The sequence below is a fragment of the Piliocolobus tephrosceles genome, chromosome 18 (genome assembly GCF_002776525.5).
Source record: "Piliocolobus tephrosceles isolate RC106 chromosome 18, ASM277652v3, whole genome shotgun sequence".
NCBI lineage: Eukaryota > Metazoa > Chordata > Mammalia > Primates > Cercopithecidae > Piliocolobus > Piliocolobus tephrosceles.
The window spans coordinates 609,881-627,602 of record NC_045451.1 but is presented as its reverse complement, the minus strand read 5'-3'; the positions used below and the strand labels follow the sequence as shown (position 1 = coordinate 627,602).

General features: G+C 51.4%; 1 long non-coding RNA gene across 2 annotated transcripts in view; it reads right to left on the bottom strand.

Moving 5' to 3' along the window:
• Positions 1-13,603: 13,603 nt before the first annotated feature.
• Positions 13,604-17,722, bottom strand: part of LOC111551005 — a 5,533-nt gene continuing 1,414 nt past the window's right edge. For both annotated transcript variants that reach the window (XR_002734232.2, XR_002734233.2), the window contains exon 3: positions 13,604-16,090. This is a non-coding gene — a long non-coding RNA (uncharacterized LOC111551005). The remainder of the gene's footprint in view (positions 16,091-17,722) is intronic.

Below are 17,722 nucleotides of genomic sequence, written 5' to 3'. Positions count from 1 at the left end.
GCCTCACAGACCCACAGGCAGGGCGGTGCGGACGGCGGGAAGGCAGGCAGCCTCCCTCCCGAGGCCAGAGCCAGTGCTGAGCTCTGTGGGGAAGCCGTCCCAGCCTCCCTCCAGCCTCCCTGGGCCTGGCGCTTCTTCGCCATCTCCACCTCCATGTGTGGTGTCTGCGCATCTGTGCCTTTGTGGGCTCTTCCTCGGGGCCTCGGTTGTGGAGTGTGAATGCCCCTGCCCGGGACCTTATCCCAGTTGCTCACCTCAGCAACAGCCCTGTTTGCAAACAAGACCCCACTCTGAGTCCTGGGTTCAGGACTTCACCCTGTGAGTTTCTGGGAGACGCAGGTCGACCTCTGGCAGAGGTCCCAGACTCGGTCTCTGTGGGGACGGCGGGGGTCGGACGTCCACCCCACCACGGGCCTCCCTGCTCCAGGCGGATCTGTGGGGTGCAGGCCCCACTCTCACCCGTAGGACTGCGCTGGGGAAGAGGCCAGAGGAGAAAGGAGCCTCTGCCTTGCTGAGGATTTCCCAAGCAGACATTGGACAACCTCAGCCCAACTTCACCTAAAACTCTGACCAATAAATAATGTCTGATAATGACATCTTCCAACAGCATTCCCCACGCCTGTGGGTCCCGGGGCCGTGTTCCCCCTGCCGCTCTGGGATAGGAGTGGTTTTACCCATGGGGCTCCCTGGGGCACCCGCCCTGCAGATGCTGAGGCTCCGGAAGGCCTTGCCTGTGACTCCATGGGGAAGAACGGGCTGGGGCTGCCAGCATCTGAAGCCCTCTCCCCTGCGAGCTTGGGCGACGAAGCGGCATGTGGCTCCGGCCACTGGGAATGAGCCTGGCTTTGGGGACTTGACTTGGCTGTCAGGCATCGCAGGAGCCCCTGCTGTGGGCTGAGAAGAGTGGCCGTCCTGGTCACACCCCTCAGAGAAGCTTCTCGAGGCTTTTGGAGGGAGGAGCTTTCACAGCCTTAACGCCGCCATGGGAACCAGGAGAGAGAGTCCCACAGAAATTCACGAAAGCTCCGCCAAAGACCATTTAGGCTTCTGTCTCCTGAACTTAAACCTGGGTAAGGCGAGTGTAAAGGCAACGCCTGCATTTGGCGGGGCCATGTTTCAGCAGCTCACACCTAGGGAGACACGTTGGGCAGCCGAGGCTACCGCCGTCCTCAGGCGCGGCCTCTGTGACTCAGGGAGGACCCGCCCACTGATTCACCGGCTGCACCTGCCCTGTCCTGAGAAACCCAGTTCTCCCAGGGCTGACCTGGCCTGACCCAGGCTCCCCAAGGAGACTTGGAAAGTGCTTCCAAAAGGCTTCTTCTCACCCAGGCCCTCCACGTCCAGGGCTGGATGTCTCATCAGCAGTCACTTGTCCCTGAGTGCTGGATAAACAAGGCGGCAAATGGACTAGCGGGCGCATGAATGGCACCTAACACTTAAGAGTCACATCAAGAAGCCACGGAAAAGAGACGGGCAGGGCAGAGGCTGTCTCTCGGGCGGTTCCTAATCGCAGGGGCAATGGCGCCAACCCTGCTGTGCCAGCAGCCGTGCTGCCATGTCATCTCCTGCCCATGCCACAGCTGCCCCCATGCCATCTCCTGCCCATGCCACAGCTGCCCCCATGCCATCTCCCACCATGCCACAGCTGTCCCCACGCCGTCTCTGTGCCACACCACAGCTGTCCCCACACCATCTCCTGCCCATGCCACAGCTGCCCCCACCCCATCTCCTGCCCACACAGCTGCCCCCATGCCATCTCCCGCCATGCCACAGCTGTCCCCACGCCATCTCTGTGCCACCCCACACAGCTGTCCCCACACCATCTCCTGCCCACGCCACAGCTGTCCCCACGCCGTCTCCTGCCCCCACGCCGTCTCCTGTCCCTTCTGTCCCTCCCGGGGCCCCTTGGCCTCGAGGTCTGCTCCCACCCTAACCTCTCAGACTGCATGGAGGGGCAAGTGGCTGAAAACTCCTGAAGAGCTGCACTCGAAAGAAAGCCGGGACTTCAACAGCACACGGAGCCTGAGGCTAAACTCTGTAAAATACAGCACGCGGCCTCCCGTTCCTATTCCCGCACCCCAAGGACGCGCTGGCTGATGGTGGCACGTGTGCCCTCTGAGCCCAGATGTCTCTTCCGAACACGCCAGCAGCAGCCACTGCGGATCGTTGACCTCTTTGCTGTTCTGCCTTAAGCTGACGGTTTGGTGATGTGGGTGCTGGAACTTCAAACCTCAGTGTGGGAGGAAGGGACGCCGGGGCCTCCTGGCCTGCCCGAGGTCATGCCTCCCTCTTGCCTGAGTTTACCCCTATTCTAGGGACGCCCTTAGAAATGGCAGCATTGCTCTAACTGGCTGATTCCAACAGAGGACTCTCCAGAGTAGAACACATTTCTGCATGGGGCGCGCAGCACAAGAGCCTCCGTGATTCACAGGGAAGATGGGCCTGCGGCTGAGGGTCTCGCTATCATCTAAGGTGGTTGCTGCTGCCACAGTGGTTGATCAGGTGTCCGTCCCATTTGCCTTGAAAAACTAAGTAAGGGGTGAACCTGAGCCCCAAAGTCGTGCGTGGCCATATTTAACCCTCAGTCCCCGGTAGCTGGCGGGTGGATGTCACAGTCGTCACTTCAAAGGTGACTGGGTTAGCCTCAGAGGGTCAGCCTGCAGCCTCCCCAGCCCAGTGTCTGGCAGAGTTTTGCCAAGTGGCTCCCAGAAAGTTACCACCCAAGGGCATCTAATGCAATCCTTTGTGAAATTCTTTGATACCCAGGAGTATCATGTTGCTATTTAAACCACATCTTGTTTATCCTCCTAAATTCTTTATTTATTTATTTATTTTTGAGACAGAGTCTCGCTCTGTCACCCAGGATGGAGTGCAGTGACACAATGTCGGCTCACCGCAAGCTCCGCCGCCTCCCAGGTTCAAGCGATTCTCCGGCCTCAGCCTACTGAGTAGCTGGGACTACATGGGCACGCCACCAGACCTGGCTAATTATTGTAATTTTAGTAGAGACAGGGTTTCCCCGTATTGGTCAGGCTGGTCTTGAACTCCTGACCTCAGGTGATCCACCCACCTTGGCCTCCCAAAGTGCTGGGATGACAGGCATGAGCCACTGCGCCCAGCCTATCCTCCTAAATTCTAAGTAGGAGTTGGAAAGCACATGGCGGAGAGCCTGTGGCCCTCACACAGACACAGCAAAGCTTCCTGATTTGGTTCCAGTCCTGGACCAGCAGCTCCTTGGAGTGGCAGCGAGATGTGAGGACCCGGGGCCGGCTTCCCCGGTCAGGGAGAGTTAAGCCACCTTGGCAAGTGCCCATCCTCTTCCTCCTCCCTCCCCTCGTCCCCTGTCTTCTTTTTTACTGGGAGAAAAAGCTTTATAGTTTCTGCTTGGTCCATGGCCCAGGGAGGCCTCGTGGTTGGAGGGAGAGCTTGGACAGAGGCTGCAAGGCTGAGGGTGGGCCCTGCAAGGCAGCCACTGCTATGAGGCTCCTGGTGGGCTAGAGACCCTGCCTGGCCAGCCGGCTGTGAGGTCAGGGGTGGCCTGCCTCCCGGCAAGTCTCACTGCCTTTGTCAGGAACGGTTTCAGGAAGTCGCAGAGATGGGGTCTGGGCAGGCAGAACCAAGGTGTGCAGACCAGCAGGGCCCCGTTGTTCTTGGGGCTCAGGGTCAGTGGCAACCAGCAGCTAACGCAAAGAGGGTGGGCTGGTCCTGGAAGCAGGGACAGCCAGAGACAGGCTGCAATGGGGGTCTGGGGGCCACCAGACCGTTCCTCAAACACCAAGAGTGCAGGAGGCCAGCAGCGAGAGCCCCGGACACCCAGGGGCAGCTTCTGGACCCGACGGGCTGTTTCCCCACCCGGCTGCCCTCCCTCAAGTGTGCTGCCGGGTGTGGCTCCCTCAACCTCGGGGCCGACCTCAGTGTCTGCGCACTCCTTCTCGACCTTCCTCATCCGCGGGGTCAGGGGTCACATGGCACCATTGCCTGGGTCTCCGTGCAGGGACAGTCGACTGCTGACTCTGCCAGAAGGCTGGAAACGTTACCTTAGGTGGAAATGTATCTTCAGCCATCTCAAGCTCCCTGAGAAGGTGACAAAAGTTCTCTGGAGAATCCAGAAGTGCGAAGAGAAACAGATCATAAGCTTGATTCAGATGGGTGTTTAGGACCTAGGAACCCAGTTTAATTGAATTTTCTGGTGAATGCATGATTAACTGGAAGACCCTTTTTTCTGTTATATTTTGTTGAAAAAGATCTCGCTGAAATTACACCTATTGTCCTTCTTAGGAAGTAGATAAAAACAAAGAAACAAAAAAGCTCCTGTCTCTGATTGCTGGTGTCTTAGCTGGTTTCCCCCGAGCGAGCAACAAAGGCTTCTGTGCAGGTGGTCCCTTTCTGTGCAGGTGTGGAGCTCTGCAGTGGAGACATGGAGGGGCTGAGAGCCGAGGCCAGGAAGCCTTCATGGATTGGTTACCATGGCCGCGTCACAGACGACCCCAACACTGAGCAGCGTCCAGCAGCAAACGTGCATCTCATCCCCAACACTGAGCAGCGTCTGCAGCGAAAGAGCTGTGTGACCTGCCTGCGTTTCATGGCCTCAGGGCCTCTTGCTAGTATGAGCCTAGCTGTCGCTATGTCTCAGGCACTGCCATCATCTCCAGGCGCCTGGGAGAACCCTCCCTACGAGAAACCCACTCCAGGAGAAACCACCCCCGCAGGAGAATTCCCACAGGAGAATCCCCCTCCCAAGCCCCCATAACCAGCTGTCAGCCGGAATCTTAGCTTCCTGCGTGGCAGCCAGCTCCCCTCCCAGCTGGAGGGAGAGAGGACAGCCTGAGATGCACGCTGTGAGCACCAGGGTGTGAGGTCACTGGGGCCATCTAGAGGCTGCCCAGCCCAGCAGACAGCATGGCCACTTGGATGGGCAAACCCTTCTAAAGGGCTTTGCAGCGAGTCCTGGGGCTACTGACTCCACAGACGAGGAGAGGCTAAGGAGAGTCCGTGGCTCCTTTCTGCAGGGAGTAGTGGTCAAGTGAGAGACAGTAGAGGGGACTCGAGCGGGTCCACAGAAGTCCCCACATGCTGGGGGTTCCTAGGGCCCTCACTCCTCGCAGTGCCACGAGTCCGGCCCGCTGACCTTAGCCCAGCCTGGCCCTTCTCAGCAACATGCGGTAGAGGCATCCAGGTCTACAGAGAGGGCAGGCCCACGTGGGCCTGTTCCGTAGAGAGGGGGCTTCCTGTCTGCTTCTGGGTCCTGGTGAGGGATGCCCCCGGCTGTTCTGCTCCTAACGGAACCACCCTGCTGAGGGCTGGGGAGCCTGAAATGATGTGGGTTAAGACTGAGGGCTTGCCCATGGGCCCCCAAAACCAGGGCACATGCGATCGTGCCCCCCAGACAGGACTGGGAAGGAGGCACTGCAGGGGGACAGGAACCTGGAGGGAGGGAGGTGGCTGAGCAGGCCAAAGCGGGGGACTGGGGCTCTCCCAGGCCCAGGGCAGCCAAGGGGACCAAAAGTGGCTCCTTCCCAATCTCACGCTCCCTGTCTGCTCTGTCTTGGGTGATGGCTTCTCCCTCCCTTCAGCTGCTCAGGTTCAACCTCTCAAGACCCCAGTGACTTGGTGGCACAGCCTTGTACTTCCCCTGTCCACCTCCTCACCACCATCCTCTGCCAGGGGTCCACAGGCCGCCTTGTCCAGCCAGCAAGGACTCATTGCCTCTCAGGCTCTCGGCCCAGCCCCGGGCACCTTCCCCAACCCTGCTCTGCACAGCTCCAGACCCTGCTCGGAAACTGCAGAGTCAGGAAACCTCGTGGCACTGTGGCTGTGCTCACAAGGCACGACCAGCCTCCACCAGCCTGAAGTGGCCAGGTGTGTGCACGGGGCTTGAGGGGGACGGGGACAGGCCAGGACGGTCTGTCTGGGAGGTGAGTCCAGGCCCTTCAGCTCTGCCCCGGGTGCCTTGCGTAAGAGCAGGGACTGTCCTGTGTTCACAGGGCACAGGGCATCGTGACCATCTCAGACGTGGGTCACCATGACACGGGCGTGACGTGATTGAAGTGGAAGCCCTGAGCTTCAGGCATGAGGCGCTGGGTGATGTTTAATGATGTTCCTCAGGAAATTCCTAATGATCAGTGAAACTGAGGATCTATTTTCAGAGAAGGCGCTAAGAAAGCAGCTCCCCCACAGGGTGGGAAACGCCTCCTCCTTCTCCGTGTCCAGGCTGGAAGGGTGTGGAACCCTCCCTGAGCACCGGGGACCCCTGGAGATCCCTGCAGACCCCTGGAGACCACTAAGACCCCTGAGACCCCTGCCAGCCTCCAAGGGCAGCTCCAACCAGGCAGGAGGCCCCAGCCTCGAAGCCCACAGTGAACACGGCAGAGCGTCCAGAAGAGAAGCCGAGGCTCTGCTCGGAGCCAGCGAAGCCTGGAAAGCTCATGGTGCCCAAATCTCAGGCAGGGGACGGAGTTGGGAGCAAGAAGGCAGGACCCACCTGCCCCCAGCATCTGCCGTGTGGACTGGAACTGCACACTGTCTGCCACGGAGACGGTGGGTAGAGCGATTCGCAGTGCGTTTTCCTGGGTGGGTGGGAAAAGACCCTTCCTGTTTGCTCTGTCTTGGCCGATGGCCTCTCCCTCCTCTCAGCTGCTCAGGTTCCACTGAATCTTGACCTTAAGAGGCCTGTTGGTTGTTAGTTGATAGATACCTGGACCAGGGGTCTACAAGTAGGGCAAGAGTCTCCACAGGACTCTGACTTTAGCCGGGTGTGGTGGTGATGGCGCCTGTGGTCTCAGCTACTCAGGAGGCTGAGATGGGAGGATCGCTTGAGCCTGGGAGGTCACGGCTGCTGTAAGCCAAGGTTGCGCCACTCCACTCCAGCCCGGGCAACAGAGCAAACAAACAGAAAACGAAAGGAGAACCCTGTGTTTGTGGGCTTCTTTGGGTGCCACACAGAACATTTGTGGGTGTGGATTTTAGCAGGGAAGGGAAAATGCGCAGGAAGAGGGAGGGGTGCAGAGGCAGCGATGGCTTCTCAAGATGTAACTCTGGTGTTACGGAAGGTTAAGGGCACGCATTGATAGGAGCGGCTTCAGTTTTCTGTGAGCTGAGAACCAGGCCATGGGTCCGCTGGGTCCTGGGCGGCGCTGACCTCTGTGGTAGGGGCCTGGGCCTCCCACGTGGGCCGCTGGGTCCTGTGTGGTGCTGACCTCTGTGGTTGGGGCCTGGCAGTGTGGGCTACTTGGGTGTCTGCAGATGGCTGCATTTCAGTCTTGAATGGTGAGAAACTCCCCGCAGTCAGAGGATGCCTGGCCGTGGCATTCTCTCTGATGATGCCACATGTATGATCATCCCCAGACCACGTTCTCACAGCAAGGAGAGGGAAGAACGCAGAATTCCCTACCAAGAATAAGACGCCTCTTCATGATGGCAAGCCTGATAACTTGGCGATTAATCCTCCGTGCCAAGAATCCTCATGCTGAGAGGGACAGTTGCTCCTGTGTTTGGCTCGGCTCTAGGCCCTCAGTCAACGCCTCTGGTTACGGTGACACAGGAGAGCGTCGCTGGAGAGGGTGGTGGCGTCCCAGGCTGTGTCTGCTCTGCCGGGCCACGGCGTGGTCAGCTGGCGCCCGGGGAGTAGAACAGGAAGTGCTCAATTACCAGGCCCCCTGACAGGCCACGTGTGGGGACACGATTCATTGATAAAGCAGAGCACGTCCTGAAGGTCCCCCTGGAATGACCCTGCTCCACTGGGAGCGGCGGGGGGTAGGGACAGCAGTTCCCTGGCCTGCAGGAGGGAGCGGAAGAGGCTCGCAGGCCTGTGCAAGGGAATCAGGAGGCAGGAGGAGGACAGACCCCGTGGTGAGGGCTGAGCTCTTGCCGTCCTGGTGGCCTCATTCCATCTGGGCTACAGCATGGTCAGTGCCTTTCTTAGAGGGCACCTAAAACGAGACCTGCCTGGAGATTTGATGCCACCAGGAACTTACTACTAAACTTGTATGTGTGGGGATAGTCTGACGGTAATGTTTTCTTTAAAGATTCTTACTTTTCAGAAACAAATGCCAACATATTTTTATAATGAAATAGTAGAATGTCCAGAATTTGCAGGGAATGGGTAAGTGGATGAAGCAAGAGGGGCCTGAGCTGGCCCCTGGGAAGCTGGGGTGCATGGGAGGTCTACTGTGCTAGTATCTCTACTTTTGTTTGTGTTTATATTTTTTCCATAATATAAAATCAGACTGGGCACAGTGGCTCATGCCTGTAATCCGAGCAGTTTGGGAGGCCGAGGCGGGTGGATCACTTTAGGTCAGGAGCTTGAGCCCACCCTGGCCAACATGGTGAAACTCCGTCTCTACTAAAAATACAAAAATTAGCCAGGCGTGGTGGCGCACGCCTGTAATCCCAGCGACTCTGGAGGCTGAGGCAGGAGAATCACTTGAACCTGGGAGGCGGAGACTGCAGTGAGTGGAGACTGCACCACTGCACTCCAGCCTGGGCAGGACAGAGTGAGACTCTGTCTCAAAATAAATAAATCAATAAATAAAAATAAAAATTTCCACAACACAAAATTGAAAATAGCCCCAGAGGAGAAGTTGCCCATTCACATTTTCTGTGTCTTCATTCTGAGAGCTGAAAATATCTGCAAGACAAGGACTCATGAGACCCTCTGCTTAAAACCTGAGACTTGCAGAATCTCCATCCACCACCACGACAGCCTGCCATTGCCACCATCCCCCAGGTCAGCTCGGCTGTCTATTCCAGACTCCTCCACAACTCTCTGGCCAGACGGTCTGCACTATTTGGTATATGACATGCTCAACAAAACGCAGCTCTTATCACCATCAAATTATTTTCCATGATAGGAGTTTTGATAGGGGTTAGGCAGAAAAAGTATGAGGTTAGAGGAAGGGATGACCAAGGATGCAGAAACAGGTACGAAGGGCACCAGAACTAACCTTTGCTGATTTATGGTATGTCGTGGGCATTCAATAGATTGCCTGTGGTAAGGAGTTTAGACTTGCATATTGAAGTAGTCCCACATTTTTTTGTTTGTTTGTTTGTTTTTTGTTTTTGTTTTTTTTTTTTTGAGGCGGAGTCTCGCTCTGTCGCCCGGACTGGAGTGCAGTGGCCGGATCTCAGCTCACTGCAAGCTCTGCCTCCTGGGTTTACGCCATTCTCCTGCCTCAGCCTCCCGAGTAGCTGGGACTACAGGCGCCCGCCACCTCGCCCGGCTAGTTTTTGTATTTTTTTTTTTTTTTTTTAGTAGAGACGGGGTTTCACCGTGTTAGCCAGGATGGTCTCGATCTCCTGACCTCGTGATCCACCCGTCTCGGCCTCCCAAAGTGCTGGGATTACAGGCTTGAGCCACCGCGCCCGGCCAAGTAGCCCCACATTAAAATAATAATAACCAATGGGTTGAAGATTATATTGTTGGCAGAGTTTTATGTTGGACTCATCCTAATTTGTACTTTCAGCTTGAGCATGAGTGGAAATTAGGAAGCTCATCTTCCGACACCACAATTCTAAGGGAACGAGCAGAAGGAACGTGTCTCAGGTCTCAGGGGAGCTTACAAATCCCCACAAATACCTCTGCTTATGTCGAATTAGGGCATCCAGGAACTTCTTACCACTTAGAGAATAGGCCTGATTGCCAAAATAACATTCAGACTCTCTGTAAAATATCAGCCTGCTGGCCTCAAATAATTCCCTCCTTGTTTAAGAAATCTAAGCATTAAGAAGCCCGAGCATTAGGAAGCCTGAGTGTTGGCCGGGCGTGGTGGCTCACACCTGTAATCCCAGCATTTTGGGAGGCCAAGGCGGGTAGATCACAAGGTCAAGAGATCAAGAGATCAAGACCATTCTGGTCAAGATGGTGAACCCCCATCTCTACTAAAAATACAAAAATCTGCTGAGTGTGGCGGTGCACGCCTGTAGTCCCAGCTACTCGGGAGGCTGAGGAAGAAGAATCGCTTGAACCCGGGAGGTGGAGGCTGCAGTGAGCCAAGATCACACCACTGCACTTCAGGCTAGTGATAGAACGAGACTCCATTTAAAAAAAAAAAGCCTGAGTGTTAAGAAGCCCGAGCATTTATCATCTTTAGTGTCACCAAGTCGCCTTGTCATTTTAAATAAGTCAATCATTAATGAAGATTTTCTATGAATTTTTTATTACAAAAATAATTGGCCGGGCGCAGTGGCTCAAGCCTGTAATCCCAGCACTTTGGGAGGTCGAGATGGGCAGATCACAAGGTCAGGAAATCGAGACCATCCTGGCTAACACGGTGAAACTCCATCTCTACTAAAAAAAATACAAAAAACTAACCAGGTGTGGTAGCGGGCGTCTGTAGTCCCAGCTACTTGGGAGGCTGAGGTAGGAGAATGGCGTAAACCCGGGAGGCAGAGCTTGCAGTGAGCTGAGATCTGGCTACTGCACTCCAGCCTGGGCCACAGAGCAAGACTCCCTCTCAAAAAAAAATTTTTTTTTAATTAAAAAAAAAAAATCATTGAGGAAGAATTGCCTATTAATTTGTTTCCTTTTTTCTGTTTTTTTGTTTGTTTGTTTTTATTGAAGACAGGGTCTCACTCTGTTGCCTTGCCCAGGCTGCAGTACAGTGGCTCAGTCATAGCTCACTGCGGCCTCAGCCTCCTGGGCTCAAGTGATCCTCCTGCCTCAGCCTCTCAAAGAGCTAGAATTACAGGCATATGCTACCAGGCCTAGATAATGGTTTTGTTTTTTTGTTTTGTTTTGTTTTGTTTTAAGATTTTTGTAGAGATAGGATCTCACTATGTTTTCCAGGCTGGCCTTGAATTCCCGGGCTCAAGCAATCCTCCCACCTCTGCTTCCCAAAGTGCTGCGATTATAGGCATGAGCCACTGTATATGGCCAGAATTTTATTTTTCCATGATAAAAATTATAGCAACATTATAAAACTTTTAGGCATGTGAGAAAAATATCACATCTAATCTTACCACTCTATCTCATAATTAGCATTTGGTGTTCTTATCTCTGCCTTTTGTGATACACAGGAGTTTTGTGTTCTGTTTTTTTCTAAATATCTAAGCATTTTCCCCCCACATGATCACATAACCCGCTTAACCATTTCTTTAAATGGCAACATTATTGTGATGGTCAGTTGTATTTGTCAATTTGGCTAAACTGTGGTGTCCAGTTGCTTGGTCAAACACTGATCTAGATGTGAAAGTTTTTAAAATACGTTATTAAAATTCTCTGTCAGTTGACTTTAAGTAAAGCAAATTACCCTCTGTAATGTGGATTACTCTTATTCAATCAGTTGAATCCTTTAAGAGTAAAGACTGAGATTTACTGACGAAGAAGGAATTCTGCCTCAAGACTACAACATAGAAATCGAGTCCAACTGTTCAGCCCACTGGCCTGCCCTGTGGATTTTGTTTTAGGGTTACCAGTCCCCACAATTACATGGCCCAATTCCCTAGAATAGGTTTCTCTCCCTGTCTCTCATGTTTGTGTATGCGTGTGTGTTTATATTTGCATATGTGTATGTTTATATTTGTGTATGTGTGCGTGTTTATATTTGCATGTGTTTATATTCGTGTATGTATGTTTACATTTGCGTGTGTTTATATTTGCATATGTACGTGTTTATATTTGTGTGTTTATATTTACATGTATTTATATTTGTGTGTTTATATTGGCATGTGTGTTTATATATGCATGTGTTTATATTTGCATGTGTATGTGTTTATATTTGTGTATGTTTTATTTGCATGTTTATATTTGTGTATGTGTATGTGCTTATATTTGCATGTGTGTGTATACTTGTGTATGTTTATATTTGTGTATGTGCGTGTTTATATTTGTGTGTTTATATTTGCATGTGTGTATATGTTTACATTTGTGTATGTGTGCATTTATATTTGCATATATATTTATGTATGTATTTATATTTGCATGTGTGTTTACATTTGCGTATGTTTATATTTGTTTATATTTGCATGTGTTTGTGTTTATACTTGTGTGTTTATATTTGCATATTGTATGTGTTTACATTTGCATACGTGTGTATATTTGCGTGTGTGTTTACATTTACGTGTGTTTATATTTGCATGTTTATATTTGCATATGTGTATGTGCTTATATTTGTGTATGTTTATATTTGTGTTTGTATTTGCATGTGTTTATATTTGTGTGTTACATTTGCATGTTTATCTTTGCATATATGTTTAAATTTGCATTGTGTGTTTACCTTTGCATATGTATGTCTTTACATTTGAGTATATGTTTATATTTGCATGTTTATATTTGCATGTGTTTATATTTGTGTATGTGTATATGTGTTTATATTTGCATATGTGTGTGTTTACATTTGCGTGTGCGTGTGTTTATATTTGCATATATCCTGCTGGTTCTATTTGTGTGGAGAAGTCTGATATTTATATTCTATTGAGTTCCTAAATTTATTTATTGCTTCGCTATTGTTGGATATTTTCCAACTTATGCTACTAAAATAATACATCAGTAAATATATGTACACACTTGTTTTCCAAATTATGCTACTAAAATAATACATCAGTAAATATATGTATACATTTGTTCATATTTTGGATTACTCTATATTAGACTAGATTCTTAGACATTGAATTATCACACTAACAGTGTGCCCACATTGTTGGCATACATATTTTCTTCTGCCAACACCAACAATGTAATCTTCAACTCATTGCTTATCATATTTTTTAAAATGTGAGCTAGTTCCATAAATAAATCCAAACCCCTCATCATGGGTTACACCTTCAATGCTTAATCCATGCCAGACTGTCCAGCTACAGGGAGTTTGCAAAAAATAAAAATAAAGAAACATAACATTCAAAACAAAGAAAATAAGAATAGAGCACTCCAGGCAAGGGAACAGCAAGTGCAGGAGGAAGGTCTTTAAGTAAAAACAACGAATCCCCAGCAGCCTGCACCAGGATGCAATCCACGCACTGCTTTGAGAGAGACTTACAAAAACAGTTAGTAATTTAACGTGTCTGAGAATTTTTGTGCAAATATGTCATCTTTTATTAAAAATATGTACAGCACACTTAGGAAAAAAGTTTAGTTGCAAGCAACTTCATGTTCAAAAATTTGTACATGTATCAATACACAACATGCCCCAATTCACACTGGTTGCACTTTTGATCTGACTCCTTCCAGTCTCCGAGGAAGCTTGGAGGACATGACACAATTATGTTTTCATTCCTTGGCCACTGCTCTGGTCCAGAAGTCATCTTCTGGAAACAGGTTTCCTTGGTTCCAATTTACCCATATCTTCCTTCCTAAAGTAAATCCCTACAACAACCCATGCTAGTGTGCGTGTGTGTGTGGTGGGGGGCAGGGGGTATACAAAAATACAAATGTAAAAGTAGACAGGGAGATGCCTTTATTTATTTATTTATTTATTTTGAGACAGTCATGCTCCGTTGCCCATGCTGGAGTGCAGTGGTGCGATCTCGGCTCACTGCAACCTCCGCCTCCTGGGTTCAAGCGATTCTCCGGCTTCAGTCTCCCAAGTAGCTGGGACTACAGGTGCCTGCCACCACGCCCGGCTAATTTTTTATTTTTTTATTTTTTATTTTGTAGTAGATACAGGGTTTCGCCATGTTGGCCAACCAGGTCTCGAACACTTGACCTGAGGTGATCCACCCGCCTGGGCCTCCCAAAGTGCTGGGATTACAGGCGTGAGCCACTGTGCCTGGCTGATGCCTTTATCACAGATATAAAAGGAATTTGGGTGGCTTGGCATCTTGAAAGGAGAAAGGAAAGAGAGTCTCTACTTCTGACCATATGAAAAGGTAAAATGTCTTGTTTTTGCTGTGAACATGCTGTGTGATAGGTGTGCGACTGAGGCTGACATGAGGGGGCCGCCGTGTGAAGGGTCCTGGGTCGTGGGCATGCCTGCCTTCTTGTTCCTTGGGGTAAGGGTCCTGGGTCGTGTGCACGCCTGCCTTCCTGTTCCTCTGGGGTAAGGGTCCTGGGTCGTGTGCACGCCTGCCTTCCTGTTGCTTTGGGGTAAGGGTCCTGGGTCGTGTGCACGCCTGACTTCCTGTTGCTTTGGGGTAAGGGTCCTGGGTCGTGGGCACACCTGCCTTCCTGTTGCTTTGGGGTAAGGGTCCTGGGTCGTGTGCACACCTGCCTTCTTGTTCCTTTGGGTCTTTACTGGAGCTCGTTTCTGGGCTTGTTCTAAGAGTTATTTCTGGAGAAGTCACCTGGGGAAAGGAGGAGGAACAAGAGAAAGTGTGGGACATAGCGAGGGACCACCACGGAGACAGATGTGGCTCAGCCGCAGCAGGTTCTGGAGGACCCACGGCTGCATCAGAGGAGCTCCGAGGGACTAACTTGATGTGCCCTGTGTGTTTGTGTGAGATCCGTCAGCCTCCCATTTGTGTGCACCACCGCCTGGACTATCCTTGCTTCCAAAAGTGCCCCGTCCCTTTCTCATCTACAGAAGCTTAAACTGTGGTCACACATGGCCTCTGAATTCTTTCTTCTTCTAAGCCAGGGCTTTGCAACTTTTTAAAAACTGAGACACACAATAAAAGGCACATTTTACACCACAACCAGCACGTACACGCAGAAGTGAAATAAGAGTCTGTGAAACAATACTCCCTCTGATGAGTGATTCCCTGATAGAAATCACAACTTCCATAATGATCATAGAAATAGGTGCTTCCATGCCGCTCTGTTCCTTTTTGAAAATGCTCGTTAGGACTCATTAAATTGATTTCACAACCAGCTGTTTCACAAACACATCTAAGTCGTTGCAGCCTGGAAGCTGCTTCTCTGCGGAGGCTGCAGCAGCACTGACCTGAGGGCCCGTCCTCATTTCTGCCTCTTCCCGGCCTCTCTCGCACGGGTCATGAAACCCACTACATTCCCATCGCCCCATCCTGGAGGACTCTCTTCTTCTGTCCCCACCCCCACAATCCTCCTGCTGTACCTTTCCCCAGGCCCCATCAAACTGCGCGGTGTCAGTGACTCGCCTCGGTGCCCGGGCACCCACCCCTGGCCGGCGCCAAGCCCGGCCTTGTCCTCATCCCTCTGGCCTCGGGCTGTGGGATCTGCCCTTCATTCTGTAAAGACTTTTGTGTCCCTGAAACGCTTCCTTTGTTGTGACGAGACTAAGGTGTGAGAAAGGATTACAACAGACCAAAATGCAGCCGTGTCTTAGGCCTGGAATTGTGGGTGACTGGTAGCATAGTCTTTATATATTTGCATTGCATTTTCCAACTTGTCTCCAACGGATCACATCACTTTTAGGACCAGGAAGAAAATCGACGTTAAGATGAGAAGAAATGGAAAGGCATTGCTGGGCCATCTGTCTGGGTCTTGCTGGTGCCACCCCCCCCCCCGGTGGGGGTGGGGGGTGCTGGCGGCAGGTGGTCTCTCCTGGAGCCTGTGCCCACCTTCACTGAGGAGCAGGAAAGCTCGAAGCTGCTGCTGGTGGCTGGTGGCGCTGCTGTGGGGGACTGCATGTGGTGGGGCCATTGCTGCCCCTCAAGGGCACCATGGGGGCCCCCAGTCTGCGGGGCTGGTGAGTGCCTTCCTGGCACAGATGTTTTTTATATGTTTGTTCCAGCTACGTCTGGCTAAGCCGTCTCTTTCTAAATGCAGGGTCTGTGCACACATTTGCTCCTGGGATTCTTTTCCACTTTGAAAGGCAGTTCTCGGCAGGGCTGGCTGTGTTTCCTTTGCGATGTGAGCTGCGCGGTGTCGGATGTCACGGAGCTGGGGTGTTGGGGACGTGGAGGAGGGAGGCGCAGGCCTCTGCTCGCCAAGGCGGATCCCAGCCCGTCTGCAGCCTCACCTCCTATTTCAGTGGCCGCGCTGATGATGTCACCCACATACCGAAGTGAACATGCTATTTCCTGACCTAAAGTCGGCCAAGGGGAGCGGGCAAGTCTGTGTGAATCTTCCTTCCCCCTGGGACGGCGAAGTCAACACAGAAGATGTGGTTTCCCTGAGCTCCAGCCTCTGGGCTCTGAGCTTCCCCCCAGCTCCCTCCATTTCTCCACTTTCTGTCTCCTCCGTTTGTCTAAGGGAAGAGACGGGAAAGAAGAAGTGTGGCCTGGGTGGATTCTGGCCCTAAAGTGAAGCATAAAGGAATAAAGAGAAAGAACAGGATGTCTCCATGAGCTCAGGGCAGGCAAAGCTTCCTCAAATAGAACACAGAAAATCCAAGCCATACGGGAAAAGGTTAATCTCATTTGACTTCATTAAAATGATAAACTTTTGTTCATCGAAAGACATCATTCCAAAAAGAAGAGGCAAGTCAGACTCAGAGATTGGTGGTACGTGCAGCCAACAAATAACCAGAATATATATAAAGAACACTTACAAATCAGTAAGAAACATGCTAACAGCCCTGTTTTTTTATGGGCAGAATACTGGCACAGACGTTTCACAGATGAAGACATCCAAATGGTCAGTCCACATTGGAAAGGTGCTCAGTGACACCATTCATCAGGAGGACAACCACGAGATGCCATCATCCCCCGACAGAAGGTTTGAAGCCAAGAGGACTGACGGGGCCAGTGTCAGAGGGGGTGTGGGGCAAATAGCCCACGCGTTGTGGACGGAAGCCTCAGCAGGCACAGCTACCTTGTAAGGGCTGGTTATTGGTGATTCTTTCTCTGCAGATGGTCCGACCTGTGTGCCCCCACTGGCTCGCCACTCTTCCTATGAGGTTAGGGCAGGCAAAGATTTCTTACACAGGCCCCAGAACACTTGCATTCCACTGCGTCTTGGAAAGCAGCCCTGTCTGCAGCTTTGTTTTCTGCTCCACCTGCGTGGCTGTTACCTGTGGAGCCTAAACATTGCTCAAAAACCTGGCAGCAGCTGCAGCCATGCCCCCATCAGGCTCCTGATAAGACTGGAAATCACGTGTAATGCTGAGCGCCATCAGCTGAGATTTGGGCCTTAAAGCTGCTTCTTATGCTAACATTTTTTTTTCTCAGCATGGAACTGAAAATGGTCCTAAATGTGGAAAATCAAATTGGGTCTCAGAAATAAATAAATGCCTCTTCAATAATTAACAGACGGAGATCCAGACCAATGGCAAAGTTAATCAATGCAAAAAGGTGGTGCAGGGCAAACAGAAACTCAGGAGCTCCTTTTAGAAATCAGAGGCTCCTGGCGGGTGCACTCACGACCTCCCCAGATCACTAACCTGGGGCACACACCACACCACCTGGCCTCAGTCTCTTCATCAGATTTGCCATAAACCTCACCTGGTGTCCTCAAGTACACTTTGAGCACACGGGCATCAGAACATCAAGTGGGAAACGTGCATGAATTTTCCACTCCAGGATCCTGGAAAGAGAAGCACTTGTTCCTAGAGAACCTCCTTATTCTGAACTTTGGGTAACTAGATAATTCTTCCTAAATCCTGCTGAGGGTGAAGAATATTGTGTTCCATGTTTTAAAAACACACTGGAAGAACCCCATTCTTTCTGAAGCCAGAAGGGAAATACATCAGCAGCTGAGGTGAGGTTTTGCTACTGTGTTCAGCGGATTTAGATTAACATGGCGTCTGAGTTCAGCAGGACACGCTCTTACCATCACCATCTGAGTACAACAGGACACGCTCTCACCTTCACCATCTGAGTACAACAGAACACGCCCTCACTTTACCGTCTCAGTACAGCAGGACGCGCCCTCACCTTCACCTTCTCAGTACAGCCAAACGCGCCCTCACCTTCACTGTCTCAGTACAGC